This window comes from Neolamprologus brichardi, chromosome 3 (genome assembly GCF_056152115.1).
Source record: "Neolamprologus brichardi isolate AB-2024 chromosome 3, ASM5615211v1, whole genome shotgun sequence".
NCBI classification, from domain to species: domain Eukaryota; kingdom Metazoa; phylum Chordata; class Actinopteri; order Cichliformes; family Cichlidae; genus Neolamprologus; species Neolamprologus brichardi.
The window spans coordinates 41685828-41700581 of NC_142106.1; the positions used below are offsets into that span (position 1 = coordinate 41685828).

Here is a 14754-nt window from a genome sequence, read left to right on the forward strand (position 1 = left end):
AATTTGAAGGCGAACGTTCTCCGTTTCAAAGTTTGCATCACACCTTTCTCAAGTTACATTACCCTTAAGGAGTAGTTAGGGAGTGTTTGCAAACAAGTGGGTATCATCCATGCTAACTACAGGTGAGTGCTGCAGTCTGCTAGTGACCAAAGGAATCACAAAGACATGTGACCAATTTCACCTAGTAACAGAGCAACCATTCACTAACTTCATTATACATTTTCCCTAGTGAACAGAGGTAATGATGGGAATCACTAGGCCCTTTCCTTGGAATTGTTAGTCTGCCTGTCTATCGATCCCGCTTATCAGTTCTTGCTTTTGCGACCCAATCAGCTGATTTCAATTCGTGTGTCGTCAGAGGAAAATGGTGCCAGAATGGATACTGCTTTTATTTGTATTGCACCAAAAGACAGAGTGTGATGATAATGTGGAAACTACATCCAGGACAGACAACATGCTAACGCTAAACTAGCCAGACAACATGCTAACGCTAAGCTAGCCAAGAACCCAGAGTGAAAGTGAATGAATGCCAACCCCAGCACAGCAGCCATAGCTTGAATTTCATCAGATAACAAACAGATGAACAGTCGTGCTTTCAGTCTCTGTTGCCATTCACTCATCTTTCTAAAGTATAATCAATGTGGTGGCATTTGCTTTAAAATCTCTTTGTGCTGGTTTTCAATTTCGCTTTGTGCTTTCGGCTTCGTGTAATACTAATAGAAAGATCATATGTATGTCTGTAACGTCCCGGTCATTAAGACAGGGATTTGTGTTGGTGTGAGGGGCTGTAGCCTGTAGGTTTATATAGTTAAATGGTAATTAAGAGACAGCATGTTTCAGATCATTTCACAGAGGAACATGAAAGTAATGTAACAAGCAGTATAGCAAATTGAGGAACGTTAAGCAGTAATGTACTGTATTACTTCTGTTCTGTGTAATACATTACTTTTTTTCAGCAACGACCCCAAAACTGCTCACAACAAAGACGGGAAATATTTCCAGCGTGCACAAACATTTGACCCACACCATCCAATTAATTTGCATCAATGTGAATTCTCTGTGTAGGGATCGTGGGAACTGTCAAAGCAGAGCCAATAAGAATTGATAATATAAGGAATGATAAGGAATCAAATTGACAAGTGATATCGATAATGGAATACAAATTCCCATCTCCAAACAGAGGTTGCCAGGGGGTCACTCACCAGTCTCTAAGCCTGTATAACTGAGGGCTTGTTTACCTGGATATGTCTATTTAGTAAGCGACCCTGAATTTGGATAAGCTGTAAGAGCATGGATGAATGTATATTTAGCCAACTTGAAATGGCTGTGTTGAAGAATTGAATCCTAGTAAATCACTGAATACAGGGGAAAGCAAAACAAGTTATTTCCATGCTTTCAAAAAACAATTCATGCAGATTTATCCATTTCCTTGTGGCTTGCACAAGGAGACGTTGAGTTGAGCGTGCTGCCTGCAGCTCACAGTGGCTGCTTCTTCTGGTTTCATTACTACCTTTAGTATTTCAAGCTAATTTGCCAGACAATGCCAAAAAGTCTGTTTTTTTACTGACACTGAATTTTTTGCGTGACAGTTCCAAAATAAAAGCCAACTAATGGCTCACCAGCTTAAATGCTTTTAATATGATGCTGCAACAGCAGCAAGTGTTTGGTTTGTGTTATCCTGTAATATAATTTGTAGAAAAAAATCAAATAATGGTCAGTTGGTAACATTGCAGCTATATAAATATCAGAGTGCTTTCATCAATTGGCCATAGGTTGAGTCACCACTGTGTTACCTCATTTTTAAAACTGCCTCTTTAAACCCATACACCCCTTGTTCCACCATTGCATCCCTTTTACTTAACAGCAGTACATAGAGAGTATTGCATAACAGATTGTTTTACAGTTGGTTGATGAGCACTTTTTTGCCACTTACTTGTGGAGATAAGCAAAAAGGAGCAAGACATAACTAAACTAACTCAAAAATGCAGAAAACAATTATGTCTTATAAAGATATTAGATTTTATAGCAACACTCCTTTTTCTAGTCTGACATACCTACTTTTGTCTAAACGGATGTTTTATGACTGTCATAGTTCCAATAATCATTCCTCGTGGCTTTTTAGTGTGAGTTTCCATATCAATTTGGATAAATACAAAGAGTTCCAGCACTGAATATACCAATAGGTGATTTTACTAATTGCTGATTAATGTTGAGCAGAACTATAACATCCTGACATGCACTCAATGCTTCAGGCTACTAGTTCATCATTTGTAGTTTCCCTCTGAAGGATTAATTGAAGTATACAGGAGTAAGGGCTAAATCAGTTTGCCATGCAAGTGAGATCTCTGTTGAGACACCTCAAACTGCTGTCCAGCTTGGAAATCGCACCATTTGGCCAGAAACTGAGACTTTGAGAGCAATTTGAAAGTGAGTGGAATGAGTGATGTGAGGGCCCTGGCAACCTAGTTGAACCTGTGAGGGATATCAGGATGTTATTAAATCTGCAACCGTCCTTTTTATAGGATTTTTAAACTCAGAGCTGTTTAAATCAGACTATATCTGGAACCTGTATTGCAATTAGTTGACTGTGTCAATGATTACTGATATTTAAAACAGGATTTAGCCTTCTTTGACACTTTGCAATGATGCAACGCTTTATTTTTAAGTTCATCTGTGCTTTAGTCACAATCTGTTGAACGCGTTTTCACTCTCTCTCATTGCGTCATGATTTAGATCGTGCTGTAATGTCTAATTTCACAGCTCAAATTGCCAAATGCCCACACTGACTGTTAAGCTTTGGGTTTGATGTTATAAAGTTCACTCCTTGGTCTTAACTCACAGTGCGCTTTCCTCCGGTCGAGCAAACACTGAGGTGCCATTATGTGATGTGGCACTGGGCGCCACCCATGGGTACTGGCCACTTTCCATGAATGTCAAACACTGTGTCAAATAAAAGGATAGGCCAATGGCTTCATGTCGCAGCGAGAGAAGAGATGAACCACTCGATATATCACTGTCCTCTCATTCTATTGTGTTAGTGTACTTAATTAATCAACCTGTAGCCAGGAGGCTGTGCTTTAAACCTCGAGGGGCGACTCACTGTTCAGTTGCAGAGAGATTAAAATGCCTCTTAAAATTATCTAGATCTAAACAGCAGCCAAAACAAATGATGGAGATGGAGTGAACTTTGAAGATTTTGGATAAAGCCGCTGTCCATACACAAGATAAACAAAATGAAAACAATGAGGGCGAATAGCTTAGAAAGCCTGGGGATGAGAGCTGAAAGTTTAATGATCCCTCTTGGGAAGAGGTGGCATTTTACAATATAATTAATCCAATACACATAGTTTCAAATATTTCAATTTTAAATAAATATTAAAAATAATTGCAATGCAATTATATAGTATGCAAAGATTCAATACTAAAATCATCAATAACTTAATAATTGAAAAGACGATTATATTAAATAAATTCTAATACATTTAAATGTGATATTGTACTATAGTTGTTTGTTGTTTCATGTTATATTTTATGATTCGCCCACATTTTAGTTAATCACATATTTTACATTGCATGCCCTTTAAGCTAACCAACCACCATGAAATTACCTTTTAGCTAGAGCATCTACAGTGGCAACACAATTTCAAATCAACCAGTTAGAGAGCAATGCGGTTGTAACTTATCAATCCTTTTGTTTACCTTAATGGTATTTTTTGCATTACATTATCGGGGGCGATCGCCTTGTAATCGGAAGGTTGCCGGTTCGAGCACTTCACCTACCGCCTACTGGTGTTGGCCAGAAGGGCCGATGGCGCGATATGGCAGCCTCGCTTCTGTCAGTCTGCCCCAGGGCAGCTGTGGCTACAACTGTAGCTGCCTCCACCAGTGTGTGAATGTGTGGATGACTGGGTGTGTAAAGCGCTTTGGGGTCCCTAGGGGGGACTAGTAAAAGCGCTATACAAATACAGGCCATTTACCATTTACCATTACACACCAGGAGGTGTTGTATTAGTCAGTGCTAAAAAATAAACCACATTGTTGATGTTGTAACTAAAATAATTCACTTCATCAAGGCACTGAATCATAAATAGACTCCAGATGGTGACATAGGCTACAGGGCTGTCAGGTGGCTCCATCTGGGCAATGCTAAAGTGTACGGGACCTGAGATCAGAAATTTGAGTGTTTTTGTGAGAAGAAAGTCAAGAACATTACAGATCTCTCAGATGCTCACTGCACTAATGAATCAACTAAATACAAACTGCAAGGCCTACTTGCACACCCTGGTAAAGGCTTTCACGACAAATTTGCAGTTTCTTCCATGCAAGACAGTTGGAGAGCAGCATTAATAGTTAAGTTGAAAGAAGCCATACCATCAGTACAATATCCTACTAGCATAGCCCTTCAAGTCAGAATCTCTCTCAAAGAGGAGAACTTCCCACACATAAGGTGATATGCTCAGGTCACAGGATTAAATTTGGTTGTGACCTCCTGAGGCTGGGTTTGTGTTTCTCATGGAATTTGTTAACCACTACACTACGAAGCTGCTTTTTTAGCAATACATTTAATTTTCTTTTTCTTTTAGCTTATCCAGTTTCACGACTTCATGCCATCTGCTCATCCACAATTCACAAGAATCGCTACTAGAGCATTGGTCATATCTCAGCAAAACTTACAAATAATAATCACCTATTCAGTCTTCACTCAAATGTTACTCAAGGTCAATGTAAAGATCATTTTACAGATGATAAGCTATGAACTGTGAGAGATCATGAGTTATTGAGCTATTATCTCAGTGTTGTTCTAGTTCCCATTGATGAGCACAATAACTCGCAGGACTGTTAATGTTTAAGTTCAAATCACTATTTAATAATAATGTGCGCAATCATTTTAATTAGATTCATGCAACTATGCCGTGTATTCTGTGTGATACAATCTGTTTTAGATCCGTGTTAATATTACGTCCAACTACTGTTTGCTTTTAATAATCACATCAGGGCAGCTAAACTAGAATACTGGTACAGTTATCATAAAATGGAACGCAACTACTTTGGCATGATATGTTAACCCTTTGGGGTTTAAGTTATCATCATTATGCTTTGGAGGCAAGCATAAAGTACCTTTTTGGAAAAAATTTTAAAAAAGACATGAAAGCATAGGGTTGGGGTGATCACTGAAGATGACTTTGACACGAGAGAGTTGAGTGCATATCACTTATCCATTATGTTATATATATATATATATATATATGGGGGGTTTTCACACGCACATTAAACACATTATTTTCTAACTTGTCATCTTAATTATTTTATTTAACTTTTTTCCCCCTAAGATAATTATGTTAAAGTATGTTGCTTTTTGAGTTTGGCTTTAATGTCTTTACTTGGATCAGTTCATTGCTAATTATATCACACCAGTTGCTGTATTACACTTTTACATATTCAAACTTACTGATCTCTAAAGGCTTTGACCAGTATGGACAAATATAATAAATAATCAATCAGTGCCATCAGGAAATATTTTAGCCCTTGAAGTTATAACAAACAACTGATTAGTGATTGCAACATTAGGCCAAACAGAAATTTGGCTACATGTAGCCTACCACTCAAACAATAAATCAATTCAACAATTAATCAATTAAAAGAAGACGTAAATGTATCTTCTAGCTTAATAGAAGTTCCTGCTCCTTTATGCCCCTGCCAACATGAATAGGCCTTCTTTTTTATATTTCATGGTATTGTCAATATAATCTTCTTCTGGTACACAACTCAAAACAAGGTTTTTAAAGCTGGCACTACTAACCGTGTGTAACAAACACCCACACACAGGAGAAAAAAGGATTATGACCACAGGGTGTTTCCTGTCCCTCCCAGCTACTGGACAGATGCATTATGCTTAAAGTAACAGGTTCCCTATGCTCAGTAACCACTAACAACACAAGAAACCAGAGACCGGTGCCAGCGAAACACATAATCAGATTAACATGGACAAGAATAGAGGCCAAGATGTGGGTTACCACCCTCTGCTGTGGGGAAGTGAGTGTGTTGTTTAAGTCATTAATGGATTAGCTGAGGATACCGTCACAGGAAAAGACGACAGACAGACAGGGAAAGTCCTGGATATTTCTGGCATACAAACACCCTTAGCTAGTAGGCACCCTCCATTATGTGCATACACAATAAACACACAGACCTAAAAACAAAATATAAATGTGAGAACTTGACCAAATCATTGTCAATATTGACATTTCTAGGATTAGGCGCTACACAAATAATGAATAAATGCATGTGTTTTTTCTTCCAAGCACCAGGTTTCTCTGCACTTGCAGTTATTCACAGTCACCGCTCACACAAGCAGCCAAAATCATACTGTTGCTGCTTTTGGATTTGTTGAGAGCCAAGATATAAAGCGAAAGAATGTATTATCATTTTTTAAGGTAAAAAAACTGTTGCTAACCTCAAAATGTGGATAGATTTTCCTTCCAGGAGCCATCAGACTTATTTTGACCCTTTATTAATTCAGAAAAACAGCTTTGTTTGTCTGAATTGTACAAAATCGCTACCTTACGTGGCTGGATAGCAACACCTGTGTAAAAGCTGCTTAACACAAAGAGTTACTCTTGCTTATATGCTGGGGATGGATTAAGATATGCAGATTAATTTATAGCCTACATTTCCTTAGACAGCTTGGCTCCTTGAATTATTGACAGGGCAACATATCTTTGGGTAAATTATTTATCATTGTTGAAAAAGTTCTCATCAGTAGCCTCATCATGTACCCCGCAGCCCAGCCATCATCATTGACTCTCCACCGTCATCATGCTCTATAAACCATCAACGTCATCATCCTCATCTCCATTATTTTGTTGCCAATTCTTCAACTGTTATAAAACTACCTCCACCCGATGTGTAACACCTATAAGCAGAAGCATCCATTTATGTTGGGACTGCCATCATTAAAAGTGTCACATATCAATCAGCTTTGGTATCATCACAACTCCTTCCATAAATACGTTCATCACCATCATCGTCACCACCACCAGAATCAACAAATCGTCATAATAATCAGCTCCTCTAAAGAAATGCAGGAACCTGAATGGTATTCATCCAACTTTTATCATCAGCCTTATTTCAAACTCACAGGATTTTCCTTTCATATGCAAAGCTACAGGCCGCTATTGTGCTGCTATTTCACCCCTTACAAATCCATTACTCTTGCGCGCCCTGACCCGGTGCACAGTCCCCTAGTACCCAGGTGTGTACCTAGCCCTAACCATAATCTTACGTCCCCGCACTTTATTTTCTTGCGCAATCCCCAACCCGGCTCAGCAAAGGTTATATGTCTTAGTAAATTTTACTCCATCGTTCGCTCTCCAGCTGAGAGAACAGCCGGCGTGGATCAAGATCCTCTTATCATACGACACAGGCTACGCTGGTTCTCACAGGAGACTGCGCGCCGGACAGATGCTTAATTGGAACGGCACTTGAATGCGTCTCTCGCGCAGGGCAGGACTCCGCGGTGTCGCAACACACCTGAGAGACCTCCCTGGTCATGCGGGGCACTCCGGTGTCTTTCAGTTTCAACGTCTATCTCTTCCGCCTCATCAAAGCACTTTCTCGCTCCTTATTTACGCACGCATGAACCAAATTCTGCACCACGCAGCGCCCGCTGCTAGGGTCTAGACAAACTGTCAAAGTAATTGCACCTCACACCACACACCTCACTTCTTAAACACGGTGACTGTCTCCTGTCACACACACACACACACACACACACACACACGGCTCGCGTAAGAGCAACAAAACAGTTTTAACAATGCACATAAATTCATTATAACAGTGGCGCGATATTTGTGTCCTCTCACCGGTTTGGTACTCTGGAAAAAGCCCCGGTCGCGATCCGTTCATTGATTCACTGGCTGGTGCCTCTGTCTGTTCATCCCTGCCCTCCACTCGTTTCCTTATCCACCAGCTGAATAAACGTCTCTCCTCCTCTCAAGCGGCGGCGGCGGTGACAGAGCACGCGCACTTCACCCGCTGGCTCGCTTGCGCGCTCTTGCGCCCTCCCCTGTATCTCCCTCGCTCTCTCTCTCTCTCTCTCTCTCTGTCTGTCTTTCTGAGTGTGTGTATGTGTGCGCGCGCGCTTCTGCCTCTCTCTCTCGGGAAAGGAGCATCTTCCTCCTTTCCCGCGAGAGAGAGATGGAAGAGAAAAAGAGAGAGATTGGGCTGAGGAAAGGATGAGCTGATGTGAGCAGGAGTGCAGGGATAAGACACAGAGCAAGACAGTGGCTGAGTGTGTGTGTGTGTGTGTGTGTGTGTGTGTGTGTGTGTGTGTGTGTGTGTGTGTGTAACGGGCACAGAATGAATGGAAACCAAAGGAGCGTGTAGCCCAAGCAGCACTGCACTGATAAACACAGACCAGTGAGAAAGACAGAGAAGAGAAGAGGAGAGGAGAGGAGAGGAGAGGAGAAGAGAAGAGAAGAGAAGAGGAGAGGAGAGGAGAGGAGAGGAGAGGAGAGGAGAGGAGAAGAGAAGAGAAGAGAAGAGGAGAGGAGAGGAGAGGAGAGGAGAGGAGAAGAGAAGAGAAGAGAAGAGAAGAGAAGAGAAGAGAAGAGAAGAGAAGAGAAGAGAATGGTCAAGCTGAGAAGCAGCAGAGATAAGAAGAAGATAAAGATGAATTGAAAAAAGGGCAGCCTGCTCAAGTTCAAGGCTCCTACCAGTAGGTATTTACTGTACACAGTGAATCTATTGATTATTTCTTCTATATTAGTAGTTTAATAAAATGCACTTAAGGACCCCAACTTCAAATAAATTAGATTTACATCAACCAACAACCAACATCTCTAATCAGAGAAAATGTAACCATTCGCTTTAAAAATTGCCAAAATGAGGCTCCATTTGTCTATAAATTAAAGCAATGCAGCATGAGCTACTCTGTCCCCTAACCAATGACCTTTTGTTGTAAGGGATATGAAAACTTGCATTACTAAAGAACAAGTGACAAATTAATTACGAATGTTTTGAAGTATCAGGAACCATGACCCGGATAACGCCCTTTCTAGAACTTAAAAAATCATTAGTTACTCCCTTTGGGTTGCCACATCAAGTAGTGAAACATCATGCTGAGCAGTTGTTTGTCATCACTGCAGGTTGTCTTCCCCATTACTCAATGGTGCTGCAGGAAAGATCTGTTTTTATGTAAAGTGGATTTCCTCTCACTTCTATTCATCAGTTAGCCAACAAACATAAAATATTCATATTTAAAAGAAGAAGATCAATAATAATCAATAATTACATACTAGCAACGTTGTCAAGACATTGTTGAACTGCTCATTTTTTGCACTAAAGTCTTGGTTTTACTGGGAACAAATAAGCATCTTATTTGTGCTGGAATTTATTCAGAGGCCGGTTGAGTACTCTCTGCATTGCTGCACCTCTTTACAGAGGAAGAGGAATGGAAGGATAGCCTCCAAAGAGATGAGATGAGGACGTGACAGGCCAAGAGATGAATGAGGGGAGAGAAGGGCAGGGAGGGATGCAGGAGCTGTGTGGGATGGGTGCAGTGAAGATGGGACAAGTGGCGAGGGTGAAGAAGAGGAGTGCAAGAGTCATTGTAAGTAATGAGAAAGCGGAGAGGAGTCGTTTAACATGATCTGTCTTTTCGACACAGTTGATCAGAGGTCTGTCTCAGCGTGAAGCATGGCCTTTACACCGCAAGCTAATTCACACCCGGAGGGAACATCACAAACACACACGAACAGCTCCGGCCCAGCTCTTTATACGCAGAGAGAACACGACTTCACACACACACAAATGTAACCGCATATTCATAGTTGGACATGAGGACACACACGCAGCATGCTACGTTTCTATCACATCTACTGCGGTAAGTCCACAAATTAATGGCACAGAGGGCTCTGTGAACAGTGCATGTAATATTAAAGGGCTCTTCTAATGAACACGGTGGTCTGTGTCTGAAAATAGGAAAACGTTCCCTGTCAGAATAATTACTAGAGCAAAAATAACACATTCCCTTTTATCTCCTCCCTTTTTGTTTGTCATCTCGGCGCTTTCAAATGTTTCCCCAAATCAAGTTTAAAACGAGCCAAATATAGGCCATAAATTCATGGTTTCAACTACATCTTTTTAAGAGACGTTAAGCTGAGCAAGACCTCTCCAACGTGATCTCGTAGGTCATTTGTGCGAGCGGAACCTGATCAGTCGAGCTAAAACACTTTAACACTGTGAAAGGCTGCACTTTTATACAAGTGCATGTTGTCCCTAGACTGCATCAAACAGAAAGTGAAAAGTAAACACTGATGAAACGTGAAATTTAAAAGCGGTCTCAAAGGAGAGTTAAACTCTTATCCTGGTCAGTCAGCTGTGTCCTTGCCTCCTTTCCAAAGCCTCCTACCTTCTCATGTGGAGTTTTAGTTGGAAATACTCCTGTAAGTTGTAGCTATAGGAACAATTGACTGCTGTGATCATTCATCTTTTATTTAGAGATCTTGCTGAAAAGATCAGTTCATTGATTTGTGGTGCGGCCAAAGCAGGAAATCAGGTGGTGTTTCTACAGAGCAGCAAAGCCCACAACGGGAGGGGACTGGGGTGGACAGATAGGTCAACAAAACATTGGCATTCGCAGGGGTGTTGTACTGTTAGTTTCCTATTTGAGAAAGAAAATCTGTGTTTATTTTATCAAAGGATAACTACAACATTTTCTTAACCATGTGCTTATTTTATATAACAGTGAAAAAACAGTTCTTAGAAAGTCTTTTTATAGAGCAGAGGGACTGGCACAATGTTTACTTTCTTCAATGCGAGAGAGATAAAAATAACAAAATTCTTAAAAAGCATATCATTTAAAAAGGATGAAAAAATGTGCCTTTAAGTGGAACAGTGTTTTTTAAGGCTTAAAAAGTCAACTAAGGTCAGTATGAGAAGAAAAGGGGAACTACTAAAAGTATTGAAACATTTTATTATAAAAGTCATTTCATAAAAAAAACGTAATATTCAGATTCATATAATGCTTTTCATTTTTTCCCAGCTGTTGTGCTGCTTGCTCTCTCAGCACAGCATCAAAATATTACAGACCCGGCACCAATTAAACTTCGCCCATCTCCTCGTGGTGTGCTTTTGCCTGCTTCTGCTAGTATATTGCCAAACAAATCACAATGATATCTTCTAAGAAACCTGCATTTCCACTCAGTTTCTATGGCAATGAGAGAATAAGCAGAACCTCCTTATCTCACTACTATAAAACAGCTGAAAATGATGATGGTACCACAGGGCAGAGGGGGTCTTTGAAAGCAGCAATGTGAACAGCCTCAGCCTGGAGGATAATCATTTCTTTCCATTAAATATTATGTTGTTCTTTTAGCGTGAGAATCCTGAAACTGTAGCACGCTGGTTAAACGTCTGTTAGCTATACACAGAACTGAGTCTTTCTTCTGTTGTCAACAAGTTCTAGATTAGTCAAAGACACATTAAGTATAAATAGCAAAAAGTATTTGTATGTGGATTAGTCTAGTCTGTTTTTCCTTCTATAAGAATGGTTTCTTTTCACCCTTCCACTGAGACTATTTCTGAAGAAGTAGATGGATCAAGATGCATCTTTCAGGTCCTGTGACAGGTCTTTGCTGAAGTTTACTTTTTATTTCATAAGGACATGACTTTCAGATACTGTCCGTCTGCTGCTGATATTTTTAGACCCGTCACCTTTTTTTTTTGCCCTCCACTTGTCCAGTTTCCCCGAATTTTTTGCACACACTGCACATCATGCCAAATATGCCGTTTGCAGCTAATTTGGGATTTGCCTTGTTGGTGTGAAAATACTTCTGAAAATGGTCAAACTAAAAACGAGTGAAAAAGGAGCCAATGCCGAAATTTAAAAAGGCTTTCAGAACTACTCAAGACTATCCAACCTCTTCCACTTACCCTTATCAGGATCCCGGGGGAGGCGGGGCTGGCTACAGCTACTGTAGGGCGAAAGGCGGGATACACCCTGGACAGATCTCCTATCTGACACAGAGTGATAGGCAACCATTCATACTCACAACTATGGGCACCAACCTAACCTTAACTCAGCCCCACAAACTGTACATGTTTGGACTGTGGGAGGAAGCCGATGTACCCAGGAATGGGTACATCGGGTACATCGAAACTCTGGCTGATTGGGACCCACACCCAGTTCCACACCTTGGCTCAGGCGATTAGAGGATCATCAGGGGGTCCTTTTGTCCCTCTGTGGGGGGACACTCCCACTAGGGTTATATCTGGGACTCTCCACCATTTGACCTTAGAACTGAAGAAGCCTCTCGGATGAGAGGTGAAACGTCTTCAAGTAACTTAAAGAAGTCCAGACGCTTTTCTTTGCAAGCTCCTTTGACTACGATGACCTGGATGACTGAGAACCTTCACAGACATGATGTACCCAGGAAGAATCCACGCAAACACGGGCAGGACATGGAAATTCCACACGGAAGAAGACCTGTTTTTTAAAAAATCCAAGAAAGTCTAGCTCCAAAATAGAAAGAACTCAGGTGTGACTCAAAACCTTTGCACAGTACTGTATATAATATTACTATAGGATAACGTTGCTCTTGACCTCTGCATTAGGTTATTTTTCTAGGCAAATGTTCCTTTTACCCCTAATTTAGGCAAATAAGTTATGTTAATAATCTTTCTCAACCATTTGCTTACATGTCCCTTAGAAATATTAACTCAGCAATACCATGGTTTAATTTGCTGAGGACACGCTAATCTGTATTTGATGCTAATTAGTCAGTGTCCAGCAGTGTTCCAGCAATCTACACACATATATTAATATATATATTTAAATATATATATACATTGAGGTATCAAAAGTAGAAAAGTAGAAAATTAAGATTTGCTTTGTTACCACAGCCACAGACTGTGGCACTTGCACTGAATTTCTCAAAGGTGATAGCGCTTAACAACCAAAGCTTTGGACTCCCTGAATGAACACTGCATGCTGTAGTCTGTCGTGTGTTTAACAGACTTTGGCAGACAATCAGCTGGCACGGCTCTAAAGGCAATAAAAAAAACCGAAGCTAGTTCTTCTTCACACTGATTTGCTATTCCCTATTCCCGTCCCCTTTGCAGCTGATATAAACTGCTCTACACTGGCTGCATACCAATACAGTGCAACTGCTACAATAGTGTATTAAGATATTTAACAAGTGTTTCTTATTCTGCATTCTTTTGTTCTGTTATGTCTTTATCGGATTATCTTGTAAATTACAGCAGCGGCTCTCAAACCTTCTCAAGCTATCAATTGCATTTATTAAACTTTGACTTTAGATAAGTTAAGTAGTTTCAATTTGTATTTCTCGTCTGGTTATCCACGCCCAGTGGCTCAATCCTCCACTTGTGGAGCCCACTCCACAGTCTGACAATCACTGAAGTACAGTGACCACCAAACTAACAGATGAGCAGAAAGCTCCAGTCAGAAAAAGTGATAAAAGAAAGAGTTTGACATTTTGAGAAACCTTACAGTGAGGGTTGTTAGCTTAGCATAGCACACAGACTAGACGCTAAAGGCAACACTTAAGCAGGGACTATACTTTTTGCATCCATGAGTCCGCTAAGATTACTTTACAATGCAACAATTACGCATGCCCCCCAGGCAGCAGATTTTAAGTGGAAATTAAAAACGAATAGCAGGCCGTTACTCAGCCATCGGGTCTCCAACCATCTGTGTTTGGAAAAGAGTTTAATCGAGGCTTTAGAGCTAGCTGACCGCTTATGCCTCATTTTACTAGAATACAAAAACAGCACATTGTAGTTTTTTTAGACCTTTTCCTTCCCTAAAGTCTAAAAGCACAGCTCAGCTTTATAAAAATTGACACACCTCTCATGTTTCCTGACATTAGCACATTAGCTTAGCAAGAGGCCTGAAACTGTGGCACGGCTAAACTGGTTGTGTTTGATGGCAGCAAAAACCACCTACTAGTGCCTCAAAAGTTAAAAAAAATAAAATAAAATAACACATTTGATCTCAATCACAACTATTTTTACCCTCACATGCTAAGCTAACTAGCCGCTGGCTTCTCTTTCATCGACTGTGTTGTCCAAGTAACAAGGGTAAACGCATTCCCCTAAATGTCCCCCCAGGTGACTATTGCTGTTAAATTTTAGCCAAACAATACTCAAGTAGTTTGTCTACCTTCTGCGAAGGCTGAGAGAAACTCATTTCCCTCCCTCCATTCTCACCACATCCTACAAAGGGACCATCGAGAGCATCCCGACCAGCTGAATCACTGCCCGCTTCATCTCAGACAAGACCCTGCAAGAGAAAGTGAGGACAGCTGAGAATATTGTGTCGCCTTTTTGCATCTCCGATATTTACACTACACGCTGCCTACACAAAATCACCAGTTTTGTAGATGACCCTACACACACATTTACACACTTCACACAAACTCTATTCCTTCCTGTTGCCTGGAACAGGTACTGAGGTACTCTAACCTGCACAGCCACGCTATCTAACAGAGACTAGTCTGATAACACCTCTCATCTTTGAGCCTTTGTTGAAAACATTTCTTTCTTAAATTGCACCAAAGGTGCAACAAATAAAATGCTGCAGAGGCCAGAGAAAGTCAGCCTTAGAAAGTTAGTTTTACTGTATATTTACAACATTTTACTATGAAATTATTGTCCTCTTTTGAACTATCTGGCACACATGGGTTGGTGTTGGTGCACGTTTTGTCGATTCTGATATTCTCTATACTCTAC

General features: G+C 40.6%; 1 protein-coding gene across 2 annotated transcripts in view; it reads right to left on the minus strand.

The window, feature by feature from the left end:
- Positions 1–7993, minus strand: part of slc8a4b (solute carrier family 8 member 4b) — a 127150-nt gene extending 119157 nt beyond the window's left edge. For both annotated transcript variants that reach the window (XM_006802457.3, XM_006802456.3), the window contains exon 1: positions 7863–7993. The gene's annotated coding sequence lies outside the window, so the exon portion shown is untranslated. The remainder of the gene's footprint in view (positions 1–7862) is intronic.
- Between the last annotated feature and the right edge of the window lie 6761 nt (positions 7994–14754).